This window comes from Ovis aries, chromosome 13 (genome assembly GCF_016772045.2).
Source record: "Ovis aries strain OAR_USU_Benz2616 breed Rambouillet chromosome 13, ARS-UI_Ramb_v3.0, whole genome shotgun sequence".
NCBI lineage: Eukaryota > Metazoa > Chordata > Mammalia > Artiodactyla > Bovidae > Ovis > Ovis aries.
In genome coordinates, this window is record NC_056066.1 from 74,500,141 (window position 1) to 74,507,215 (window position 7,075).

Here is a 7,075-nt window from a genome sequence, read left to right on the forward strand (position 1 = left end):
GGCACGGAGAATGAGTAATAGATGTTTAATCAAACTTACCAGTATAATCATCTCACCAGTTAAGTCAGCCTTTATTTAAATTGCATGTATGTTTATTAATGACCTCAGGCATGTTGCAATATACTGAGTCTGTTTGATACTTCCATTTTATGGAGATTTTTATTCTTTTAACCATAAAAAGGAGGCTTCCCTGGTGGCTCAGTGATAAAGAATGCACCTGCCAATGCAGGAGACAGGGGTTTGATCTCTGGATTGGAAAAAATCCCTGAAGAAGGAAATAACAACCCACTCCAATATTCTTGCCTGGGAAATCCCATGGGCAGGGAAGCCTGGCAGCCTACAGTCCATGGGGTCACAAAGAGTCAGACACAGCTTAGCGACTAAGCAAGAACAAACCATAAAAACACATACAAACTTTTCCTAGTGAATTTTCATCTTCTCCGTGTTTGAGTTCTATGCTTTTCGCATTCTTTTTATTGAAGACACTTATCTATTCGGTTTTTCTTAACCATGCTTGCCAAAGTTTCGTCATCCTAATGGGGTTTTAGAGTAGAAACTTTTCATTTTATTTGGCAATGTTAGTGATTCCTTTTTTAATTTGTTCTTTTCCCTCACCACCCTCATCAACATGTTTTGTCAACTTTATTTTATATTTATTTTGCTATTTTGGTTCCAGTTTAAGTTCAGGGCTTTATTAACTGATTTCCCAATGTTTGTGTGTGTTAGTCTCTCAGCTGTGTCTGATTCTTTGTGACCCCATGGACTGCAGCCTGCTAAGCTCCTCTGTCCATAGAATTCTCCAGGCAAGAAAACTGGAGTCGGTTGCCTTTTCTTCCTCCAGGGGATCTCTGGACCCAGGGATCAAACCCAGGTCTCTGGCATTGTGGGCAGATTCTTTACTATCTGAGCCACCAGGGAAGATTTCCAATGTTCACACTTATATATTAAAGCACTGATAACAATTCATTTACAGCTGTTCATTATGGAAATGTTGATGTGATGCTGATATCCTGAAATAGTCATGACCCCTAGACGTGGATGAGAAATGGTTAAGCTGGGGTTCACCACAGGGCTTTGACAAAACAGGACATTGCAAGCTACATGGCTGGGTAGCCAAGAATCTACTGTCCTACACACTAGGCTGATTCTGGTTGCACCAAAACCAGAATGGGCCCTAGGGAGATGGAATCAGAGAGATGGATCAAGTCCCCTTAAGAGAAGAAGCTCCACCCCCAGGATATAACACCAGCCCCATCCAGGACGCTTCCTATCTGCTACCTGCAGCACCATGAAGTCTGAATGGATTCACTTTTTTCTGGGCCTCATCTTTTCCATGCCCCTCCATACACATTCCGGTTTTGTGTTTCCTCCAGCTCTCAGAAGAAGCTTGTGTGAAACCGGATATCTTGGAAGTAAGGCAAAATAGAAGGGGTAACCAAGGAGGGCACTATGAATCCACTGCCTAGGCACTGGATCTAGGCAGCATCCAGGAAGACTTTCCTGCCAATAAGCAGGAATCAAGTCCTCCTTCCATCTCAAACAGCATGGCTCTTAGAGTATCAAATGTTGGGGGTCCCGTTAAGTTCTGCCGAAGGATGAGAGAAGGAGGTAGACAGAAAGTACAGTCGAGTTAAGTTTTTCCCAAGCGATTTCAGTGTAAGAAGAGTGGGGATTGTGAACTTCAGATCGATGTCAGGAGTGTCCAGGAAATTCCCTTATTGGCGTGAATATATGCGTGCATGAATGTGTGTGTGTCAGGTGAATTCAATTCTATTTAACACATATGTCCAGGACCACTGTGTTACAGTCCATGGATACAGGGAAGCAGAAGTCATCATCACAGACTTAGGGTACTCACATTCTACTTATTTAAATTAATTTGCTCAATTCACATTCTTTTTTTTTTTTTTTTTTTTTGGCTGTGCTAAGTCTTCATTGCTGCGTGCGGGCTTTTCTTTAGCTGTGGCAAGCAGGGGCTGCTCCACGGCTGCCACACGCCCAGGCTTCTCATTCCAGTGGCTTCTCTTGTGGAGCCCGGGCTCTAGGCGCACAGGCGTCAGTAGTTGCAGCGCACGGGCTTGGTGGTCGTGGCACAAAGGCTTAGTGGCTCCACGGCATGTGGGATCTTCCCGGACCAGGGATTGAATTCATATCCCCTGCTTTGGCAGGCAGATTAACTGTACCACCAGGGAAGCTCTCGACTCACATTCTAATGGACGTGTATGAAATACTCAGAGTAAACAGAGAAAATTCCCCATTGTGGGTAAGGGCTATGGTTGAACTTCAAGAAGACTGACATTAACTCCTCCTTTGTCTCCAATATGGTCCTCATTTCTCCTGCTCTAACCACCGATCTCCATGGTCTCAGTAAGACCAGGTAAGTCTGAATGGCTAGGACCAAAGGCCGGGGGCAGGGGGGAGCAGGGGGTTGCAGGATGGGAGAGGACACAGACTCTGGTGAAGGAGAGGAAGACTTCCTGCCAGTTGGGGCACCTTAAGCCTATCCTTCAGGAGGAGATATAGAGAGCCAAAGGCCTTTTTCACTTGTGTGTCTGCACTGTATGGAGGGGGACCTGTGTCCCTGGGGGAACAGATAAGATGTTGACCTCTGATGACGTGGAGAGTCAGGAAATGGGATAGATTTAAAATCAGGGAGGAGTTCTGGGGTAAATGCAGGGAGCCTCAGGTCTCTCCTAAGAGAGACAGAACTCCCTTACTGTCCTTCTCCAGCTGTGGATCTGAGTCACAGACCCAGGCTACAGACTAGAATCCTTGCCCTGTATCAATACATAGCAAAATTCAGGCTCAAGGGACTCTCCCAGTGTTATAGGGTCAGGCAGATTTACACAGGCTGATGGGCATCAGTAGGCTGAGTCTGTGAGGGGGAGAATGCCAACTTGGCCCCGGAAAAGAAAACCTGACTCCAGGACTCTCCTGCACAGAATACTGCAACTACCCTCCTGTGTCAGGCACCTGTAAATTAACTTTGACCAGATTCTACTACAACACTTTCACCTTTGTCTGTGAGCCCTTCATCTTCACTGGCTGCGGAGGCAACAGAAACAACTTTAAACATAAATATATCTGTGAAAAATTCTGTCTTCCTGAAAGGTAAATCTCTCAGCCCCCTCTCCTCCACTTCCAATGACACCAAATATTAGTGAACCATGGTTTTTCCAGAAAAATCAAGGAAGAGGTCAGGAGAAATGGAGCAAGGGTGACAAGATATTTTACTTGGGTTGGGAAAAGTCAGTCACAGGCACGAATTTCCAACATCTCAAGTCATTTAGCCCCAGTGAAACTCTCGAAATTGTGCAAATTGAGGGACTTTCCTGGTGGTTCAGTGGTTAAGAATCTATGCCTCCACTATAGGGGGCCTGGTTTCCATCCCCATTCAGGGAATTAAGATTCTGCATGCCATTTGGTATGGCCAAAAGACAAAAAAGAAACTGTGAAAATTGAAGCCCAGGGAGGCTAACGACTTGAAAGGAGGACATAAATCCAGGCCCTCTCTCTGACTTCCACCCCCAGTGCGTCTCTACCACCATGATGGCCTCAGATCTTGGAGATTCTGTCAAACTCCTTATGTTTGCACAGCTAAAAGAGAAGTTAATGGGAGTGTCAGAAGAGTAGGTGGTTCAGTATTTATAGTGAATGTCTAAACACCAGACTTGGCTCAAGAGCAGAGTCATCACTTCATTAATTTGCCTATCCTCAGGGTCTAGCACTTTATTTGCTCATTAATATTTTATGAACAGATACATGGATCAGGAGAGATAGGAGTGTTTTAAGAATAGCTATGAAGTTCTGCTAACATTTGAAAGATTAATGGATTCTTCCAATGTCTGTACGAATCACTAAATTTGTTTATTTTTTTTAACAGAGACAGAGAAGAAGAGATCAGGCCGCAACTACCAGAAGAAAGAAGCAAGGGAAAATAAATATTCCTTATGAAGAATTATGCCCAAATTATTCTGAGTAAATAAATTAGGCTATATTGCAAGAAGGTTTTCAGATTTCTTACTTTCTTTGCCCAGATTTGCCCTTCACACTGATTAGATATATAAAATTTTAACTGAAAAACTTCTATATGTCAAGCCCTGATCTAAATTCATTCACCTCTCCCATCCTAGATTTCTCCAACATCAACTACAAATGATCTCTCTGAGGTACCAACCTACCCATATAATGAGTCGATCTGTATTAAAGCAACCATTATTGCCATCTCCTTGGTGTGCCCTTCCAAAACTGAGTTTGCTTCTGTATTTTGTCACTGACTCCAGTGGATTTCCATGTAAGTGGCACAAAAACAATCATCATAAAATTATTTCCTCTGCCCCAATCAACAAGTATCCAGCCCCCAACAAGGCTTGTATGCAAGAAAAATGTCTCCGGTGCTCACAAGTGCCAGAAATACAGAAATTGTGACTTTGCAGCTGGAAACTGAAAATCTTAAACCAAGCTGAACCTCTACAGTCAGAGTATAGAGTATCATTCCCCTTTGCCCTAACTGCCTTATCCATAGTCTCATCCAAACCAGCCTCACAAATGGATTCAGAGATACGAGTGTGTGCACACACATACTCAGTCATGACCAACTCTTTGCAACCCCATGGACTGTAGCCTGCCAGGCTCCTCTGTCCATGGGATTTCCCAGGCAAGAATACTGGAATGTGTTGTCATGCCCTTTTCCAGGGGAATCTTCCTGATCCAAGAAAGGAACCAGCGTCTCCTATGTCGCCTGCATTAGCAGGCAGGTTCTTTATCAGCTGAGCCACCGGGGGAAGCCCCCTAGAGATATGTGTAGAGTAGGCCAATATGCTAAGGACTATAAACAGTAAGGGGAGCCATAGCTTAGAGCAAAGCCACATGTGAATGTGCTGAATATTCCAGCTTAATTCCATCAATGGCAACCCCTGCCTTTGGCCTGTGGAAACAGCCTTGGAGATATCTCTGAAACTGGCAGAAAGCATAGGTTAGGGATGTCACCCTAGCCCCTCATCCAGGAACTACTCTTGTGTAAGCGTTGAGGCAGAGTGCAGTATCTTGCCCGTTCTGAGTCCAGATCAGATTGTTCTAGGCCTCACATCATTGGTATAACCTACCTGGTGCCCATCCGTGGATTCTCAAGTTTCCTGCCTCTGACTATTATGAAACACAATGTTATAAAACAAGACTCGTGTCATTTCCTTGGAAGTCTTTCAAAACTATATTCTGGTATTCCAAAGAAGGACTTTTGTAATTTTTTTTTAAATTAAATATGGCGGGGGGGGGGGGGGGGGCGGGGAGTGAAGAATGTAACATAAGAAGGATAATTAAAAAAAAAAAAAACAAAAAACGGCAGCTTCAGCACTCCCTAGGAGCTTGGTAGAAATGCAGCCCTTGGGCCCATCTGAGAACGTTAACAAGACCCACTTGGAGGAATTCCCTGGCGGTCCAGTGGCTAGGACTTTGTGCTTTCACTGGAGGAAGAGTGGGTTCAATCCCTGATTGACAAACTAAGATCCTGGGGGGGCGGGGGGCAAGACTCCTTGTTGATGTGCATTCTCATTTCACAAATTGTTGTTTGTTGTTCAGTTGCGAAGTCGTGTCTGACTGTTTGTGATTCCATGGACTGCAACAGACCAGGCTCCTCTGTCCTTCACTATTTCCTGGAGTTTACTCAAATTCATGCCCATTGATTCAGTGATGCCATCCAACCATCTCATCTTCTGCCACCCCTTTCTCCTCTTGCCCTCAGTCTTTCCCAGCATCAAGGTCTTTTCCAGTGAGTCAGCTTTTCACATCAAGTGGCCAAAGGATTGGAGCTTCAGCTTCAGCATCAGTCCTTCCAATGAATATTCAAAGATGATTTCCTTTAAGATTGATGGTTTGATCTCCTTGCAGTCCAGAAACTCTCAAGATCTTCTCCAGCACCACAATTTGAAAGCATCAATTCTTTAGTGTTCAAATTTCTTTATGGTCCAACTCTCACATCAGTACATGACTACAGGAAAAATGATAGCTTTGATTAGATGGACTTTTGTCAGCAAAGTGATGTCTCTGCTTTTTAACATGCTGTCTAGGTTTGTTATAGCTCCTCTTCCTAGGAGCAAGCATATTTTAATCTTAAGGCTGCAGTCACTGTCTGCAGTGACTTTGGAGCCCAAGAAAATAAAATCTAGCACTGCTTCTACTTTTTCCCCTTCTATTCACCATGAAGTGATAGGATCAGATGCCATGATCTTAGTTTTTTAAATGTTGAGTTTCAAGACAGCTTTCTCAGTATCCTTTCACTCTCATCAAAAGGCTCCCTAGTTCCTCTTTATTTTCTGCCATTAGAGTGGTATTATCTGCATATCTGAGGTTGTTGATATTTCCCCTGGCAAGCTTGATTCCAGCTTGTGATTCATCCAGTCTGGCATTTCACAGGATGTAATCTACATTTAAGGTAAAGAAGCAGGGTGACAATATACAGCCTTGTCATATTCCTTTTCCAGTTTTGAACTAGTCAGTTGTCTGGTTCTAACTGTTCTGGTTCTAACCATGTCTGGTCCTAACTGTTGTTTCTTGCCCCCCAATACAGGTTTCTCAGGAGGCAGGTCAGGTGGTCTGGTATTCCCATCTCTTTAAGAATTTTCAAGTTTGTTGTGATCCATACAGTCAAAGGCTTTAGCATAGTCAATGAAGCAGAATTGACTTTTTATAAGGGACCTTTTTTTAATTGTTTTAAAGAGTGACTTCCCCAGCAGTCCAGTGGTTGGGACTCTGCCTTCCAATGCAGGGGATGTGGGTTTGATTCTTGATTGGGGACCTAGGCTACCACATGCCATGGTGTGCAGCCAAACTTTTTTTTTTTTTTAAGAAAACAGTAATAGATGGCTAATTATTTTTTAATTTAAAAAGAAAAGTAAAAATTAAAACTGGGAGAACACTAAAAATGGAAACACATAGACGCCACATCAAATGGATCATGATAGAGCAAAAGAACCTTAACAGTGAAACCAAGAACACTCAGTATCAAGAAAAATCAATAGTAATCTATCTGAAAGCTCAAGACGTATTGAAAAAAGATAGAGGCTTTGTTATCTAAAAC

At 43.3% G+C, this 7,075-nt stretch overlaps 1 long non-coding RNA gene across 1 annotated transcript; it reads left to right on the forward strand.

Annotated features, from left to right (window-relative positions):
- Positions 1–2,935: 2,935 nt before the first annotated feature.
- On the forward strand, positions 2,936–4,006 carry LOC121816280 (uncharacterized). Its single transcript, XR_009596144.1, has 2 exons — positions 2,936–3,111; positions 3,884–4,006. It is a non-coding gene; the product is annotated as an uncharacterized LOC121816280 (long non-coding RNA).
- Positions 4,007–7,075: the final 3,069 nt, after the last annotated feature.